An 18503-nucleotide genomic window follows, 5' to 3' on the forward strand; every position below is an offset into this window, starting at 1 on the left:
TCTTTTTTGGTCAACCAGTTCTTATAGGAGATTCATATGAAGATGAAGAATTATGTCCTCTTTCAGATATGGAAGAGATCGGTGCTTGTTACTTAAAGATTTTATAATATGTATACATAATATACATATTTTATATTTATATAATTTTAGACAGAAAGAAGCCATCAGAGAAGTAATTTTTGTTTTTTCTCTAAAATAAATCTGGTTTAGAACCTGTGATGCTAGTAAATACACCATTAATTTAAATTTCATATATAGCCTTTGTCCTAGGTGGAGAATATTTTCATTGAATTTAAAATTAAATACACTTAAAAACTGAGAAAGTACTTGGTGTAGGAAACAATGCATGGGTAAGGGATAAATGCTACAAAATCACAGAATCTTGTATTAAGCAAAATCAAATATCAAATCTAGGTCTATACACTTTTGAAGGTAATGTTTCCATTTCCTTAAATCTGGCCTCTTCAATTTACACTACTTCAAAACAGCAGATTTTGCATCATTGAGAGATTCAAATTGTGTCCCCTTTAAATTTTCTTTGGTTTGGGGCAACAAAAAGAAGTCTAAAGGGCATGGCCCTGTTTCTAGGGTGGATGGGAGATGCTGTCTCAGTGAAACCGTGGGAGCATCTGGAGGAGGGTGCGGTGCATCGTCATGATGTTGTAATTGGTCTGGCCTTTTCCTCACCAACACAGTTTCCCATTTTCTTAACATTTCTTCATTATCATCCCATCGATCATTGCACATCCTTTGAGAAAAATTTATCAAGATTTCTTTTGGATTCTCTGAAAAGAGCTATCCTAACCTTTTGAGCTAACCTCTCTGCCTTGTTCTCTGGATTGTATGGGTAAGTCCAAGACTCACTTCAGCTATAATAGTTTCCATAAAATTGTCTTCATTAGCTTCAATGTTACCTAAAAAGAATGGTGAGGAGATAAACTAGCTGAGCTAGCTTTTGTTCATAAAACCAAGATAAGCATCATATTGAAAGAACTGTCAGCAGATTCATGTTTAAAATGTTCTGCTTGGAATAAATCCATGCGCATATGTCCTAGAATCTTTGGAGCAATATTCTTTGACATATCTTCATATGAGCCTAAAGAAAAAGTGGTATCAAATCTGAAGAGAGTCTTGTGTAAAAAGGTAGAATGCTTGATTTCCACAAGGACTCTTCATTGAATCCTTGGGTGGTGGTCATCATAAAATGCTTTTTTCCCCCCCTGTGGGTTCAGCTGTTACCACTGGAAATGGAATTATTAAGAATTTTAGTTCAGCATATTCATTATTTTAATTTTGTTTTATGTCATATTGACTGTTCTAGCCAGACCTGACCTCTTAATCTAAATTCTTCTTTTTGGGCTACACTCTTGTATTGCTGTTAACTTAAAATTTGGGGACAAAACTCTCAGTGTGTTCCTGGGTTCATATTTTTAGTTGTCTAATATTGTGCTATTCATTCAATGGTAAACCATCTTTATTCCACACTATGCAAAGATTAAAACTATATTTATGATTTGTAAAGCGGTAAGCTTTCACTAATTTTCTCCAAATTGAGAATGTTCATCTAAACCAGTGGAATATTTATCTATACCATCCCTCCGCTGCACAAATGGTTAAGTGCTCAATTATCAGGTTAACGTTTGAACCACATAGAGGTACGTTGGAAAACAATCTGTTTCAAAAAAGTCAAAATCTTAAAAACTTTGTGGATCAGTCTGTTCTCTCAGAACGTATACCCAGGGTGGCCATCAGTCAGAAATGACAATAAGTACAACAACAATGGCATCTATCCCATTAATATCCATAAATGTAGGTAATAGTACTGAGGACTCATTTCTGGTTTCCATTTGCTATGTTCCTTCCTGTGTGTCAAGTTTGTTTTTATATAGAAACTCCATATTTACTTGAACCCATATTGCAGTAAGATTGACAGCTGTTACCGTTGTACTTTTTCTTCGTTTACTTCCTCAATGACAGGTGACTCAAGAACAAGGAAAGAGTTCCAAATGAAGCTAATACAAAAGATGCGGTAGCCATTTGTATTCTGCCTACGATAATTAGGTAAGGTGACGAGATGATCAAGAGTGGATGGATCGACATCTCCTCATTGATTTGTGGTGTCATGAGTTACTCTTTGGACTGCGAACTGCAAGGTCAGCAATTCAAAGCCACCTTCGACGCCATGGGAGGAAGATAGGCTTTCCCCTCCCGTAGAGATTTACAATTTCAGAAACCCACACGGGCAATCAGACCTTGTCCTACAGGCTTGTTATAAATTGCAATTGCCTTGATGGTAGTGAGTTTGGCTAAACTCAGCTAACAATTTGAGTCCTGTTGATATAAAGTGTATGGGACATTAGACAAAAATATAATTCCATTAACCTTAGGATCACCCTGGAATTGTCTCACAGTGACAAGAATCTCCCAAAGACCCCCGCTTGCTTGTGAAATTGAACTGAGGAGGAGCCTGATATGCGAGTTTTTACAAAGTTAAAGATGCCCAATCCAAATAATTTCTTGAATGTGGCAAACATGTTGTTGCTGTAGCTGCTCATAAATGCTGCTAAAGCTGCTGAGGTGCTTTCTCCTTTTAAAAAAATCTTCAAGATGAATTCTAGAAAGTAACCGGTTATCATTAAGTGAGTGCTGTTGTCTTAAAGGAAAGCTCACATGCATGGAAGCCATAGAAGTTGGAAGTTGTATTTGATTCATCGCATAACATTTCCTGAATTTCTTTTATATTTCAGTACCATTGCTATGTTATGCTATAATCACACTGATGTAAATAAATCATTTTTTTTGGTATTGTGACTTGCTCAGTGTGTTTCTTAAAAATAAATAGGAGTGAAAGGAATAAACAGTCTAATTTGGCCCATCATTATCATGTTAGGATATAAGCAAAGATGCTAGTAAGGTCCAACCAGCAGTGGGATGGACATCTCCAGGTTAGGAAAAGACAACCAGCTTCCTAGAGATTCTACCCCTAATGAAAGCTTGGGGTGTGGGGAGGAATAATCTTTAGTTTCTGTATACATATACTTTTTTTTCTTTTAAATATTTTCACAAACAAGAAGCTATTTCACAAATTAAAGACATGTTAAAACAGCTTACCATCACAAACAAAAAAATGCTGACTGGTTCCTTTTACCTTGAGTTCACAATGGTTAAATAAAGTCTAATTGTTTATCACATCATACTTGAAATAGTTATTGATTCTTATATTGGCTGTCATTCTTTGTAATCCATCCACCTTTATTTCTTTTTAAAAACATCTATACAGAGTGACCTCATTGTTTTCCATTGGACTTTTCCTTTTATACATTGGCTGGGATGATTGAGAATCAGGAATGTGGGAAAATGGATTCGCAAACCACGTCCCTCCCCTTTCATTCTGGACTGTAATTTTTGGCTTGGCTTGAATCACAGTCATCACATTTCATCCTGAATCTCTCTGTAAAGTGATCTTTCTTAAACATTTCTCTCACTCATCAAGGGATCAGAAACAAAGCCATTCTAGCCTTTCAGCAAAACACTTACAAGCAGCTTTAACAGAGAAGTCACAAGAGCTAAATTTCCTCTAAAATTGTTTGAAAAATGAACATTTTCGGTGCCTCGTTGTCCTTTTTGTGAATCTTGTCATCTGTATGCCATGAGCTCCAGCAGCTATTTGAATCTGGTTTTGTTTGCAATCCATTTGGTGTCTACCCAAGGAAATGCAGGTGATTCTAATTAACTTACTGCTGTAGATGCTGGGGGAAAAATACTCAGTTGTATTGTAGGGAATTATACACTTTAAACCTTTCTTCTATTATGTATAAGCTATTATTAATGAAAACTACTATATGAATATATTTACTACCTAATTCGTGGCTGTTCACTTTTTTAAAATCATCAGGCTTTCAGCACACACAAAAAAGCCACACACATACACAAATACACAGACACAATACAGACCTCATGCATGCTTGCCAACTCTTATTTAACAAGAGTAGCAACTTAAAAATAACATTATTTTTACTTTGTGCAACATAGTTTAATATCTGAAATAACCCTGTTCCAATAAAAACCTATTGAAATACTCTCAGGCCCAACTCTGCCCTGAAGGTAAAAGTGATTAATTGGAAGATTTTGGCAGATCTCTGCTTACCACCAGGGCAGTTTAATTTAGAACACATTCAACCATTTCTCAGTGTCTCTGTGTTGATGGAACATAACTTTTGATCTTCTTTGGGGAGGTGCCTTTAATACAGACCCTTTGGCATGGTACCTCCTGGAGAGTTTTGATGGTTTTCCTTCTGAATTCAGGTGAGATCGAGCCCCTCCTTGAATGCTACCTCCAAAGCAAAGCAGGATTCCTGATAAACAGGCAAATGTCCTTCCTGTAAATCTGTATGAACAAACCTATTATATTTGGCTGGGTTGTCTAGAGAAACAAAACCAGTGACTGACTGACTGACTGACTGACTGACTGACTGACTCTCTCTCTCTCTCTCTCTCTCACACACACACACTTCATAGCAAGAAGTAATTGATATCAAGAAAGCATCCCAGCACAGTCCTGTTCAAGTCCATGGCATGGATGCTAGCCTGTGCTCTCTTCAGGCTCTGAGGCGAAGACTGGTGACACAGAAAGGTGAAGCTGGATGCAGGGAGACAACAGGCTGGTGCATGTAGAGTCCTGTGGATCCCAGGTCAGTGGAAACATAGGCAGGACGCAGACAGCTCAGAAGTTGACTCTGGGGACAGAGACCCACCTGAAACTGCCCCTGGAGGCAGTGTCCCAGAAAGGATGCCAGTTAAGCAAAAGAGAAAAGGAGAAGTTCCCAGTTTCCATCTTATAAAAAGACCACCCCCAAAGAGTTATCACCAGACCACCACGTGACTGACAGATTGGACTCTACTCCTTCCTCCCTACAGATACCACCAAGTTGACACAGAATCTAATGGATACACCTACCACCAGAAAAGTCCTATTGAGATTACACACAAGATGGCCCTTTAACACTTTTTGTTATTCTCCCAAATTTCAGAGAACATTTGGAGGGGTTAGGATTGTTCTAAGTCAAAGAGGAAGAAACACCCAACCTGATAGGAAGAGAGGCTGAAAAAAATAATTGAGCTTCCTTACCTAGGGAAACATAAACAAGATTATTTGTTCTGTTCTGAAACTACAGGAGAGATTGCCACATGAGTATTGTTAAGACTTCTGCTAAACACAACGGTGGCACTAGTCCGTGTCCTCCCTGCCTGTCTGGCACAGGAATGTAAGTCCATGTCCTCCCTGCCTGTCTGGCACAGGAATCTACATTGGATGGAAAACCCTATAGTTGGCGAACTCCAACGCGCTGTTCAAGTTAGACATTTGATGAAGTACTTACTATAAAGCGTAGTCTCCAGTGGAGCTCCAGTAATGAAAAAGGTGGACCCATGTCTAGATATTGATATTAGTCTGATGGAGGATGGTGTGCAAACCATATTACGGGAGAGAGCATTCTAAAACATCTTTTATAGAAATACATTTTAAAATGTTATTGTGCAAATGATCAATGATGAGCAGCACTGCTCGTGGCACGGTGGATGATTGTAAGGCCAGTGGTTCAAGTACTGCTATGCAGGGGAGAGATGAGGCAGCCTGCTCCTGTCCAGATCCACATCATCAGACACGCGGCAGAGAGCTGCTGTGAGTCAGACTAAACGTGATGGCCGTGGGATCAGTTGGCACTTTTCTGTGGCACTGACCGTGAATCTTACACAAGTGTGTACACTAAACAATGGCACCTGAAGTAGACTGTTTTCTAATATGAGGAGGCTTCAACATTTTATGGAAAAATAGAATTTTAAGATAATGAAATCTTCCCACAAACTTTTTGAAGACCTGTGATACGTCTCACATTTGAGCAATACACTTGGTCTGGCAGATGGGCTTGGTAGCGAAGTTTACTTGAAAGCATTACTTAATGCTCAGTTTCACATTACACACTGAAATAGTTAAGCGGTATACGACACACAGACACACACACACATACACACATACCATACCTGATACAAATATTAGGATATTATATATTACATATACATGTGAATAGGCACTGAAATATTAATAGTGGTTGTCCCTGGGAGGCAAGGTTATGAAATAATGTATTACTATTTCATATAATGTCCCATTGTTTAGAAACTGCATCTCCGTATATGTGTGTATACATATATATGCTGCTCTTTTGGGTAAATGATAATGATATTTATTTGATGACCATACTGCTATGCCATTGGTTACATTTCTTTGCTTTGATATATGGGAAGAGGCATCAGAAGTTTGTTAAAATATGGAATTGAAAATTAGCAGAATTTTCTAATGTCCCCTTGAGCTCAGGCTTATGTTCCTGTCAGCCCACTTCAAAAGCATTTAAAGATTGTCCTCAATCTAGCTTGAATCTTTGGATGTTCCATTTCCTATTATTTACTTGGCTGAAAGATGCTTTACAACCCATTTTAATGATTCAAAATCCTTCTGGGACACCTATTAGAAATCTAAAAGTGTAATTATTTTACAATTTTTTTCATTATTGGGCAAAACAACCAAGTTTAGAGATAAAATAATGTGAAATATCAGATACAGAACTAAAAAGACATGACCATTTTTCCTAGTTAGAAGCTGTTAACCCCTCAAGGCAATTTGACCTTTTATAATCATGCATTCATAAACTCAATTGATGTTGGCTTCTTAAGTTCTGTCGAGCAATATAGTTAGAAACAGAGGGGAAGTTTCTTTGGGGGGCCAGTAGAGAATTGGTCACATATTTGATAAACTACATGCTACCCTGCACAATGAGCACTGTAATGCAGTAACTCGAAAGAGCTAAGAAAGGCATCTCTGCTTCATTCTTGTCCACTGGTGGATGGACTGCTAACCTCGCAGAGTATCTACCACTTCTTTTGTGATCCATTATCTGTACAAGAAAGTGAACAAGACTAAGAAATATTACATACATTGATGTTCATTTATACAAGATTGACTAAGTATCTATCTCATGCATATGATTTTCTAACGAGTGAAAAATAGTTTAAAACACATTTCATGTTTTCCTTTGTACAACATTTAAGTAAAGATATTTTAACCTACTGGACTTCCCCCAAGGGCTGGCATAATTTGACTTTGAGATTAATATTAGAAAGTCCATAATCACTATAGCTGACTCTGGAAGTGCTATCAAAGATAGAAATGATGAGATGGACTGACAAAGTGGCTGCGAAGATGGGCTCAGATGATGGTGAGAATGGTGCAGGACTGGTGCACACCTAGGCTGCTATGAGTTGGAACTGACTCGATGGCCCCTAGCAGCAACAATACTTACAGCGGCAATGACCTGATAGAGTGCTGAAAGATTAGGGCTTTATTGGGAAGACATGCAAGACACATGGTGTTCAGAACACTACATTCCATCCTGGTGAAGGTGGTCTAGGACCTGGTGACATTCTGTTTGTTTGTCCTTGGGGAGGCCACGAGTTGGTGCCACCTTGACAGCAGCTAACAGCAACAACACTCTAATGCCATACTTCAGAGTTTGGGGAAGAAAAAACAGGCTTACAAGGTTCCTTTTACCTCAGCATCCTTATGTGTAAAATTCTGAAATTAGAATTTTATTCCTTTGTCTTTACATCACAGAGAGCGATTTTTACATCAAATCTCACTAACCAGATAGACTTGGAGCCGATTAATGTATTAGATCTTCACCTGAGAGCAAACTTCAGATCAAAAGTCTACTTAGGTAGAAGGAGATAGAGCATGAAAGGCCGGCGACAATATAGAACGGACAGGACCAAAAAGAAGGGCAGCACATTGGTTTCAAGCCAGTCCAAACGCTTGGTTCAAATGTTCCCCCCATACACATCACCCACAATTGTCCAATGCAAAAAGATAAAGGGAAATGAAATGTTCTCCCTGTAATAAAAGATTTAGAAGAGGGAGGTAATTTCTATAAGTTTGATCAAACACAAAGTATTCATAAGCATGGTCTATATATACACTTAAATCATTTTATTGGGGGCTCATACAGCTCTTATCATAATACAGCCATCTATCCATTGTGTCAAACACATTTCTACATATGGTGCCATAATCCTTTTCAAGACATTTTCTTTCCCCTTAAGCCCATGGTATCAACTCCTCATTTCCCCCCTCCCTCCCTCACAAACCCTTTATAATTTATAAAGTATTATTATGTTTTCATGTCTTACACTGACTGATGTCTCTTTTCACCCACTTTTCTGTTTTCCATCTCCCAAGGAGCATATGTAGATCATTGTGATCGGTTCTCCCCTTTCTGCCCCCACCTTCCCCTTTCCCTCCTGGTATGGCTACTCTCATTATTGGTCCCGAGGGGTTTGTCTGTCCTGCATTCCTTGTGTTTCCAGCTCTTATCTATACCTGTGTACATACTCTTGTCTAGTCCAATCTGTAAGGTAGAATTGGGAGCATGATAGTGGTGGGGAGGAAGTATTAAAGAGCTAGAGGAAATTTGTATGTTTCATCGGTGCTATACTGTACCCTACTGGCTTGTCTCTTCCTTGAGACCCTTCTGTAAGGGGATGTCTAATTGTCTACAGATGGGCTTTGGGTTTCCACTATGCACTCCCCCTCATTCACATTGATATGAATTTTTGTTCTGGGTCTTTGATGCCTGACACCTGATACTATCGACACCTCATGATCACACAGGCTGGTGTGCTTCTTCCATGTGGACTTTGTTGCTTCTCAGCTAGATGGCTGCTCATTTGTCTTCAAGCCTTTAAGACTCCAGACACTATATCTTTTGATAGCCAGGCACCATCAGTTTTCTTCACCACATTTGCTATGCACCCATCTTGTCTTCAGTGATCGTGTCGGGAAGGTGAGCATCGCAGAATGCCAGGTTGTTAGAACAAAGTGTTCTTGCATTGAGGGAGTACTTGAGTAGAGGCCCAATGTCCATCTGTTTCCTCAATGTATTGCCATATAAATATATGTACATAGATCTATTTCCCCATCATCACATATAAATATGTTTACATATGTACATGCTTGTATTTAGACCACTATAAATGTCTTTTGCCTCCTAGCTCTTTCCTCTACTTTCTTTTACTTTCCTCTTGTCCCACTATCATGTTCAGCCTTCATTCATGTTTCAGTAACTGCTCTTCGTTACATTGCCCTTGATCAAGCCTTACCAGGCATCCTACTATCTCCTTGCCATCAATTTTAGATTACTTGTTGTTCCCTTGTCCCTGGGTTTGTTAACCCACACTTCCGTTCCCCTCTCCCATGTCCATCCCCTGCAACACCACCCCCAACTGTGGGTCCTGTTGTTTTCTCCTCCTGATTGTTTACCCACCTATCGTATCCAAATAGATATGCAGAGACAATAATGAGCACAAAACAAGGCAGGGCAAAACAAAACAACAAAAGAAAACCAAAAAACCAAACAACAACAACCAAAAAAAAAAAAAACCGGCAAAAAAGAAAAGAAAAGCCTATAAATAATTCAAAGCCTGTTTGATGATCTTTAGGCATATTTTCCGACCCAGTCTGATGGAGTGCCATGCCCTGTCCCCAAAGTCTATTTTTGGCATTCCCCGGGGGCTTCATTGTTTTCATCCCCTTGCTGCTCTGTTGCATGCCCTTAGCATTTTGCTCAGTGTAGTGGGGGTCAGATTGGGCACAATTCCCACACTGTGCCTCCAGTGTTGTCCCTCATAGTGCTATGGGTCAGTGAAGGATGTCTTGTCTCGTGGTGAGGACGACCCTATGGTCCTCTCTGTTCATTGGGTATTCTGAGCAGGAATACTCTCCTCGGGGTTTGGTGGGCCAGGATGTGTTCCACTCTCTCTTATTCCCTCTTCATTTGCTCCTGTGTGCTCTGACCAGACATGCCCCTCTCCCTGAGCTATAGCTTCAGTGCTGTCCTCTGTAGTGCATTTTTCTGGGAGGGAAGTGGGAGGTGTTCACGTGGTTGGGATTGGGGCCAGCCCCACAGACCTCTCTATTGGTTCAAGCATGGTATATTCTTATAATCCTTTTCTATCATATGGTCAAAATGTGTAAACAATCCTGTATTTCTTCAAGTAAAATTTAAGCAATATTTATTTTTAAATGAACACAATACTCTAAACTGAGAGGTTCAAGAGTTAATCTTCCATAAATTCATATAAAACTTCCCCCTAGGGAGACGTCGGACAGGGCAAGATATGACAAAATACCCATTTATAAACTATCAAGGGCTCATGCGGGAGGGGGGAGCAGGGAGGGAGGGGAAAAATGAGGACCTAATGTCGGGGGTTTAAATGGAGAGAAAATGTTTTGAGAAACGATGTACAAATGCGCTTTACACAATTGATGTGTGTATGGATTGAGATAACAGTTGTATGAGCCCCTAATAAAATGTTAAAAAAGAGAAAAAAAAACAAACCAAAACAAAAAAAAACAAAAAACTTCCCCCTATAGACTGAAATGTGGTAGAGAGGCACAGTTTTCTCTGCTGGATCATAAGATCTCTGAAAACCAGTCCTGTCTCCTTCCATGGTAAGAACTACAGAGAAGGTATTTTTGTGACTGACATCTCCCACTCGGTCACTGTCCTGCATTTGCACTATGTGCAAAGCTGTCTGCACATTCACTCCGCTGCACACCTTTGATCACCCTAGTGGCTTGAAGGTTCTTCTAGTCACTCAATCTAAGGCCATTAGTCTCAGCTCGAGTAACACTGTCGTGAACTACAGCAGCCTTAGGAGATCCTGGATTCCCAAGGTGCTTTCAACTTTTACAACAAACTGTAATGGAAGCAATTATATCCAGAAACAAATGTACATCACCTATCATTCCATTGGTTCGATACAAAAAGGGGTTAGCACAAAAGGTGAGATGAGCCAGAGTTCTAGGGAGAGGGGACACTCAACTTGGGAACAGAGCATGGTAGATGGGACAAGACAGCTCCATTTTCCCTTTTCAAAACACAGTGAAATGAAACCCAAACTCTCTCCCTTAGTTCTTGAAAACAGTAAGATACAAGCCAGAATCATTTATTGTTAAATTATTGATACCTTTTGCTACAACTGTATTCAAGGTAATACTCAAAGGAGTTACAGGAGCATCTGAACATCAAGCTGTAGTAGAAATTAGAGTCCTGAGGAGAGTCTGCCAGGAGGAAGGTATTATTGATCCGACAGGGCGCTCAAGGGAACATGCTAGAGTAATGGAAGATACGGAAAAAGAAGTGGCCAAATGGGTTCTCAAAATAGACCATGATCTATTCTGTTGTTTTTAGATTTGTTGTTTTTAGATTTGATATGTGGTACCTGTGAGATATTTCACCAACGGGTGCAAAATTATTTTCTCATGGATCCAGGGCCCTGTGTTCTTTCTAACTTTAACCCTCCAATCTAAGAACATTAGCTATCTTCCCTTGTTATGTAATGGAACTAGCAGTTTAGATTTGACAATGTTAAACAAATAAAAGACATCTTCCTCCCTGTGACCTCTGAGTCCCTGAGTGGGACAGTGCTTAATGTGCTTGGCTTCTTTCTAGCCAATAGATTAGGAGTTCAAGTTCACCCAAAGGTGCCTAAAAGCAAGGCCTGGTGATCTAATTTTTTTTTTTTAAGGCAGTCTTTGAAAACCGTGTGGAGCACAGTTCTAGTCTAACACACATGGGGTTGCTGTGAGTTGGAATTGACTGGAAGACAACTGACACTGGTCCCAGGCCCACGATCCAGACAGGCAAAAGGCAGTAGAGTCAGGACTTTAAGGATTTCATCTTGCTTAGTTCTACAATAAAGTCAAGAGCTCAAGGGACATAGTGTCTTGCTGCACAAGGTCTCTTTAAAGTGTTGAAAAGCAAGGATGTAACTCTGCGGGATAAGGTGTATCTGATCCAAATCAGGGTATTTTCAAGTGCCTCCTACGCACGTGAAAGTTGGACTTTGAATAAGGAAGACTGAAGAAGCATCAGTGAACTTGAATTACGGTGCTGGTGAAGAACACTGAGAATACCATGGACTGCTCAAAGAACAAATAAATCTGTCTTGGAAGAAGTGTGACCAAAGCGCTCCTTAGAGCAGGGGTTCTCAACCTGTGGACTGCGACCCCTTTGGGGGTCGAATGACCCTTTCACAGGGGTTGTCCAATTCATAAGAGTAGCAAAATTACAGTTATGAAGTAGGAACGAAAATAATTTTCTGGCTGGGGGTCACCACCACATGAGGAGCTGTATGACAGGGTCGCAGCATTAGGAAGGTTGAGAGCCACTGCCTGAGAGGGAAGGATGGAGAGACTTTCTCTCAGGTACTTTGGACAGCTTGTCAGGGGAGATCAGTTCCTGAAGAAGGACAGCATGCCTGGTAAGGCAAAAGGACAGTGTAAAAGCGAAATGGTCTTCAAGGAAATGACCGCAACGATGGGCTCCAACATCATACCCCCGGCAAAGGCGGAGCATGACGGGCAGGGTTTGTTCTGTGGTGCTCAGGGTCACTCCCAGTTGGGACACAGCACAACGAGAACACATTGTGGAGAAGAGGCTATCTCAAACCCTTCAGAATTCATTCATCAACTCTGTATCATCTGTGGTAGTTTTTGCAGAAAAATTTTTTTTGGTAATAGGAAGTTGTGGGAGTTCATGAAAAATATGGAATTTTAAGAATTTGTCAAGATCTTTTTTTCTACAGAAAACATTCATCCAGCTGAGTTATGTATTATGTTTAAATGAAATACCCCATTAGATATTAAAAGTCGACATCTCAGTCTAAATATGGGGAAAATTCACCCAAGCTCTTATTTTCACCTGCAATCCTTGTTTTTGGACCCCTGGGATTTGGTTTTTTTGTTGTTGCATTTTTCACACAAAGCTCTAGCTGTTGGCTGTCAGGAACCAACAAACCCTCTCTAGAACCAGAGATTTTTAGTCAAAAGGTCTTGAGTTCCAGCACTAATTCCGTTTCACCCCAACCATTTGTCCTTATGTATTTTCCCGCTAGCTTATCAAGTCAGAAAAGTTGCCTTAAATGTCCTCATCCATTTAAAATGCAGTTTTAAAAAAAACCTTTTCTGGTGGGGAAAGAATTTGAGTGGAAAATCATGGACATACATATATCAGGCCAAGGATTAAAATGAATATTATATGTGAAGACACAGTTTAAGAAAGATTCACAGTATTAGGTTTTCCAAGTCCGTGAACCTAGCCAGTTTTGGATTATGTGTGAAAAGCAAGAACTCTACACTCTAACAGGTGCAGGCAGGAAACTCCATTAAAGCTTATAGAAGTTATGCCTATAAATTTCTGGCATCTGAGAAAATTCTCTTATAAGAATGCATTAATGCATCCAGGTTTTCTAACTAAGAAAAAAACGATGTGAGGCTGTGACTACTTAACAATATTCCTTGTCACTATTTAGTTAACGCCTCAGTGATGACATCTTTTGTGACCTTGTGCTACGTGTAAAATATGTATCAGTCTTCATTTCACTAACTGTGAACATGCATTGTCTTCTGTACACAACAACAGAGCTATTCAACCATCTGTATGTCCTGGGCAAGCGATAAATTTATAAGTATTTTTCCTTGTGGAGTCAAGGACTTTATAGTAATCTCTCCACATTCTGATAATCGATGCTTCGTATGAAACACAGCAAACGTGTATAAGATTTTCTGGAAGTTAGGACTGAGATACCAGGTAGTAACTCATGTATATTTGGAAAGTATTGACTTGGATTGAAAAGTACTAGCATTCTATGCCAGTATGTCTAGTATAGAATGGGCGTTCGATACATTTGATCTCTATCTCCTCTACACAAATCATCTTGCTATCTGTATTATCATGAGGTGCTCTGAAGGGATCAGTTACCAGGCATCAAAGAACAAAAAATCGTATCATTGTGTGCTCACCTCCCTGATATGATCACTGAAGACAAATGTGTGCATAAGCAAATGTGGTGAAGAAAACTGACGGTGCTGGCTATCAAAAGATATAGCATCTGGGGTCTTAAAGGCTTGAAAGTAAACAAGCAGCCATCTAACTGAGAAGCAACAAAGCCCACATGGAAGACGCATACCAGCCTGTGTGATCATGAGGTGTCGAAGGGGTCAGATATCAGGCATCATCAGAACAAAAAATCATATCATTGTGAATGAGGGGGAGTGTGGAGTGGAGACCCAAAGCCCATCTGTAGGCAATTGGACATCCCCTTACAATAAGGTTGCGAGGAGGAAACGAACCAGTCAGGGTGCAGTGTAGCAACGATGAAACATACAACTTTCCTCTAGTTCCTAAATGCCTCCTCCCCACCTCACTATCATGATCCCAATTCCACCTTACAAATTGGCTAGACCAGAGGATGTACACTAGTACAGATAGGAACTAGAAACACAGGGAATCCAGGGTGGATGATCCCTTCAGGACCAGTGGTGAGAGTGGCGATACTGGGAGGGTGGAGGGAGGGTGGGGTGGAAAGAGGGAACCGATTACAAGGATCCACATGTGACCTCCTCCCTGGGGGACAGACAACAGAAAAGTGGGTGAAGGGAGACGTCGGACAGTGTAAGATATGACAAAATAATAATTTGTAAATTATTAAGGGTTCATGAGGGAGGGGGGAGTGGGGAGGAGGGGAAAAATGAGGACCTAATGCTTAAGTGGAGAGGAAATGTTTTGAGAATTATGAGGGCAATGAATGTACAAATGTGCTTTACACAATTGATATATGTATGGATTGTGATGAGTTTGTATGAGCCCCTGATAAAATGATTAAAAAATAAAATATTTGCCAAGTTAAGGACTGGGATACAATGTAAACCATAGTAATTTAAAAAAAGTTTTCCGGAGATAATCAAAAGTCTATATATATCAAGGCACATGTGTCTATAGCTTGTAGCTCTACTATAGGCTAACTTTGTATTTATAGTTTTAAATATGCTATCTATATCTTAATAAGTACCTCTTTAGTAACATTTCCTCAGTGAGAGTAATATAGCTACCTTCCAGGAATGAAATACACTCACACAATTATGTACATGCTTGTGCATGCACGCACACACGCACGCACACCAGTACCAACCCAGGCAATCTGCCAAAGTGTGGTTGCTGTGAAAAAGGTTTTGCTTCAGGGCAATAGCAAGCGCATTCACCAACACACTGCAGTGTCCACTCCTCCCCACATGGCTCTTCTTTGTATCCTTAACTTACCCTCCTACCATGAGGGAAGAGTTCTTCGGACTGCTTTATTGCCAATACATTTTTACTTTGTATGATGAAATGAAACAAGAGACTGGTTTTATTAGAAGGAGAGGTAAATAGAGCATTAATTAAATTTGCTGATGATACTAAATGGGGAGGAACTGTGGACATCTGTGAGGACGAAAGAATCATGCAAATGGACTTAAGGAGTTTAGAAATACAAGTAGGAAATAATAAGCAAGATTCAGCTTTAAATAATTCCAGCTAATACATTTGGGAAAAGATAATCAGAAACATCGCTATTCTGTAGATGGTAGATGTCTGGAAAGTGGTGATGGTGAATGAGACCTTAGGGGTGATAATGGGAAAAATTATACACAAACTTACAGGGAAGTAGGCACAGAGCCTGAAGGTTCAGATAAAAGAACATGATTTTTTTAAACTCCTAAGTTGGGCATTCTACTCTTATGATACTAGTTAAGTCTCAAAAGCATTGGAGTTTGCCCTTAATTCATCAAATCTCTTGTTTATAAAACAATTTAACGCTATTTGTTTAAAAAAAAATCTTCCTATGTCCGTACGAAGGACAGAAAGTGGGTTCTGCCTTGAACATAGATTGAATATATGTTGATATGAGTCATTGCTGTGATTATTCATATCCTTCTGAAATTATTGAAATATATAAACTATAGCTATAGATCATGTCACACTTTAAAATATCTTACTTCCACTTTTAAGTCTGATTCCTTACTTTCTGAATAGCGTAACTTCCTATTGTGTTTTTTAGAGACATTTAATCACAATCTCTGTAGCAGACCAAAGAAACTTCAGTCTATAGAATCTAATCTTCTAAGGATGAGTGCATAGATGGGTCGATTAGCAGATATCATGGGAAATATCCACATTTATCCATGAATCATCCATCATTAATTGAGCCAGCACTACTGAAATAAGCTCTGAGGAAACAGTGATGAACCAGGCACACTCTCTAAATCCAAGGTCCACACATTCTGAATGGGGAAACAGTGAAGAAACCCATTCAAGGCATGTTCATACTGATGCAAGAGTGCCTTGTTTCTGAAAAACAAAGATAAAGTCTACGGAATGCCCACGCATGCCATACATAATGTTAGTACTTTCTAATACATATCATGTGATAAAGACTAAATTTGGCAAAGCCATCGTGGACACAGTGTAAAAAGGGGGCCTAACACTTTTCAAGAAACAGAACAGGTGGTTGTGGATATGAGTCAGAGAAGATGGCATGGAGAGTTGGATTTTTTGCTCCATGCCAAGGGCAAGTACACATTTAGCAGGTGTATAGGAGGAGAGAGGGCTTTAGGGAGAAGAAAGAGTACACAGAAAGTTAAAAAGAAATGATGGGGCACAATCAAGGTCTTAGGGGATTGGAAAGAAGGATCAGATTAAAGTGGCATTAAGAAAGTAGTGAACACTAGGCTTGGTGATGAGGTTAGTTATGCATCACGAGAAAGAAGTTGTTTAGCACATTTTTAAGACAGGGACAAGAAGGTGTAAGACTCTTCACTGGGCTAAGACATAAAAAAATAACAGCAAGTTTGTGGGGAGGGGCGTGTTAAAGTGTAAGTTTAGGATGAAGATATCAAGTTCAAGTTCAAGAAGGGTTGTTTTGAGACCACAGATCTGTGCAGGAGAAATGGATTACGAGCTCGTCAGCTGATGGGTGCTTTGGTGTCATAGAGGGAATCATTAAAACTTCCGACGTAACAGATCACACTAAGGGAACGAGTCACACCAAGTCAGATTCAATACTTAAATCCAGAAAAAATGCACGTTTCTCGCACTGTCAAACTCTAAGCCAAATACACATGTTCGCGTATTGTACTGTGCAGTTTGAAATACATGGCCAACCTATCTACCTTTAAGACAAAGTAGAAAGAAAGCGTATTGTCATCTTTATAACACCATCCTTAAGGTATTTCACTGCCCTGTAGGGAGACCGAAGAATTAAATTACTAAAATATGATTAAAAATGCAAAGAACCAGGAGAGCATTATATTTAAAACAACAAAGCTAGGAGTCCTATGTTAAAGACATTGTGGTATGCAGAGTCTTTTTTTTTTTTGAAGATTAAAAAACTTTTTTATTATAGTTTGCATCAGCCAGCCGGGTTCATTTCAGCTCTTTCACTGCCAGACCTGGGGGCAGACTGCTTCAGCTTCTCAGCCTTCTCCTTGTGGGTGATGACCAGGGTGTAGAGGTACCTGCTGCACCGCACCTTGAACTTCACGTTATCCTTGTTCTTCTTCATCGTGACAGACTTGGCATCCTTCCACTGCGATGTAAGCAGGAAGTCCTTGATCTCTTCAATTTTGCGAGGCATGGTGAAGGACGAGGCGCGGACCGGCGCAGCACGCCCCACCGCAAAAAGCGAAGAGGGCGGAAGAGCTGTATTCAGAGTCTTTATAGAGCTTTTGACAGCTCAGCAGAGTTGACTTTTGTCCCATAGGAACCATGTCAAAATTTAGGGTATTGATATCCTGTCTTCATGAGCTCCAAATAGATCTGTGTAATTGTTGAATTTGCAATTTTTTTTCAAATACTTTGACAGACTCTTTTAAATCAAAAATTATCCTCAAAATATGTATGTCCTGAGATCTACATGGAATTCTTAACACTGAATCAACCAGGTGAGATATTCACTGGGAAGGAATCCAACATAGAACAGGAACAGCATGGCTTTCCAAGCCTGAACTAAAGGAAACGAGGTGATGCTCAACTGGATGCGTGGTTATGGGAAGCAAGCCTATGCCCAGCCATTCTGAGGCATGTCACTTATAAGTCATAGTTACCATTCAATTACTTGATTAAAAACAGCAGGCTACTTGTGTTGAAACAATGCCTAATGGCATAATGACTTCCTCTAATGAAAATGAGTAGAGACTGGATATTCTAGTCTTTTCTGGATTGCAAACTTCAATAGAGTAGCCAAAAATTGAGGGCATTCAAATCTTTAAAGAAATGTGATTTTAAAAGTGTAGCATAACTGAGTACTTCTGGAAAAATAATATGACCTCATAGAACAATGTAAAATACTGTCATCAGAAACAGAGCTGGGTCCAGTCCATAGAAATACATTTTTTAAACAAACTATCCTTGAATTAACTACAAGCTTTTCTTTCTTGTTGTGTTTTGTTTTGATTGTTGACAACTCAGCAGAGTTTACTTTTGTTGTGGTGGTGGTGCTGTATATTGTTGCTTGGTTTTGCTCTGTCTTGTTTTTGTGCATGTTATTATCTCTGCAGGTCTGTCTAAATAAGATAGGCT

General features: G+C 39.6%; 1 protein-coding gene and 1 pseudogene across 3 annotated transcripts in view; both read right to left on the reverse strand.

Annotated features, from left to right (window-relative positions):
- ARHGAP15 (Rho GTPase activating protein 15) overlaps nt 1-18503 on the reverse strand; it is an 806341-nt gene that overhangs the window by 278838 nt on the left and 509000 nt on the right. The gene's annotated exons all lie outside the window — the stretch shown is intronic.
- On the reverse strand, nt 17300-17559 carry LOC101642865 (annotated as a pseudogene).

Source organism: Echinops telfairi, unplaced genomic scaffold, assembly GCF_000313985.2.
Source record: "Echinops telfairi isolate 266 unplaced genomic scaffold, ASM31398v2 ScPeMD7_4;HRSCAF=17, whole genome shotgun sequence".
Lineage (NCBI taxonomy): Eukaryota > Metazoa > Chordata > Mammalia > Afrosoricida > Tenrecidae > Echinops > Echinops telfairi.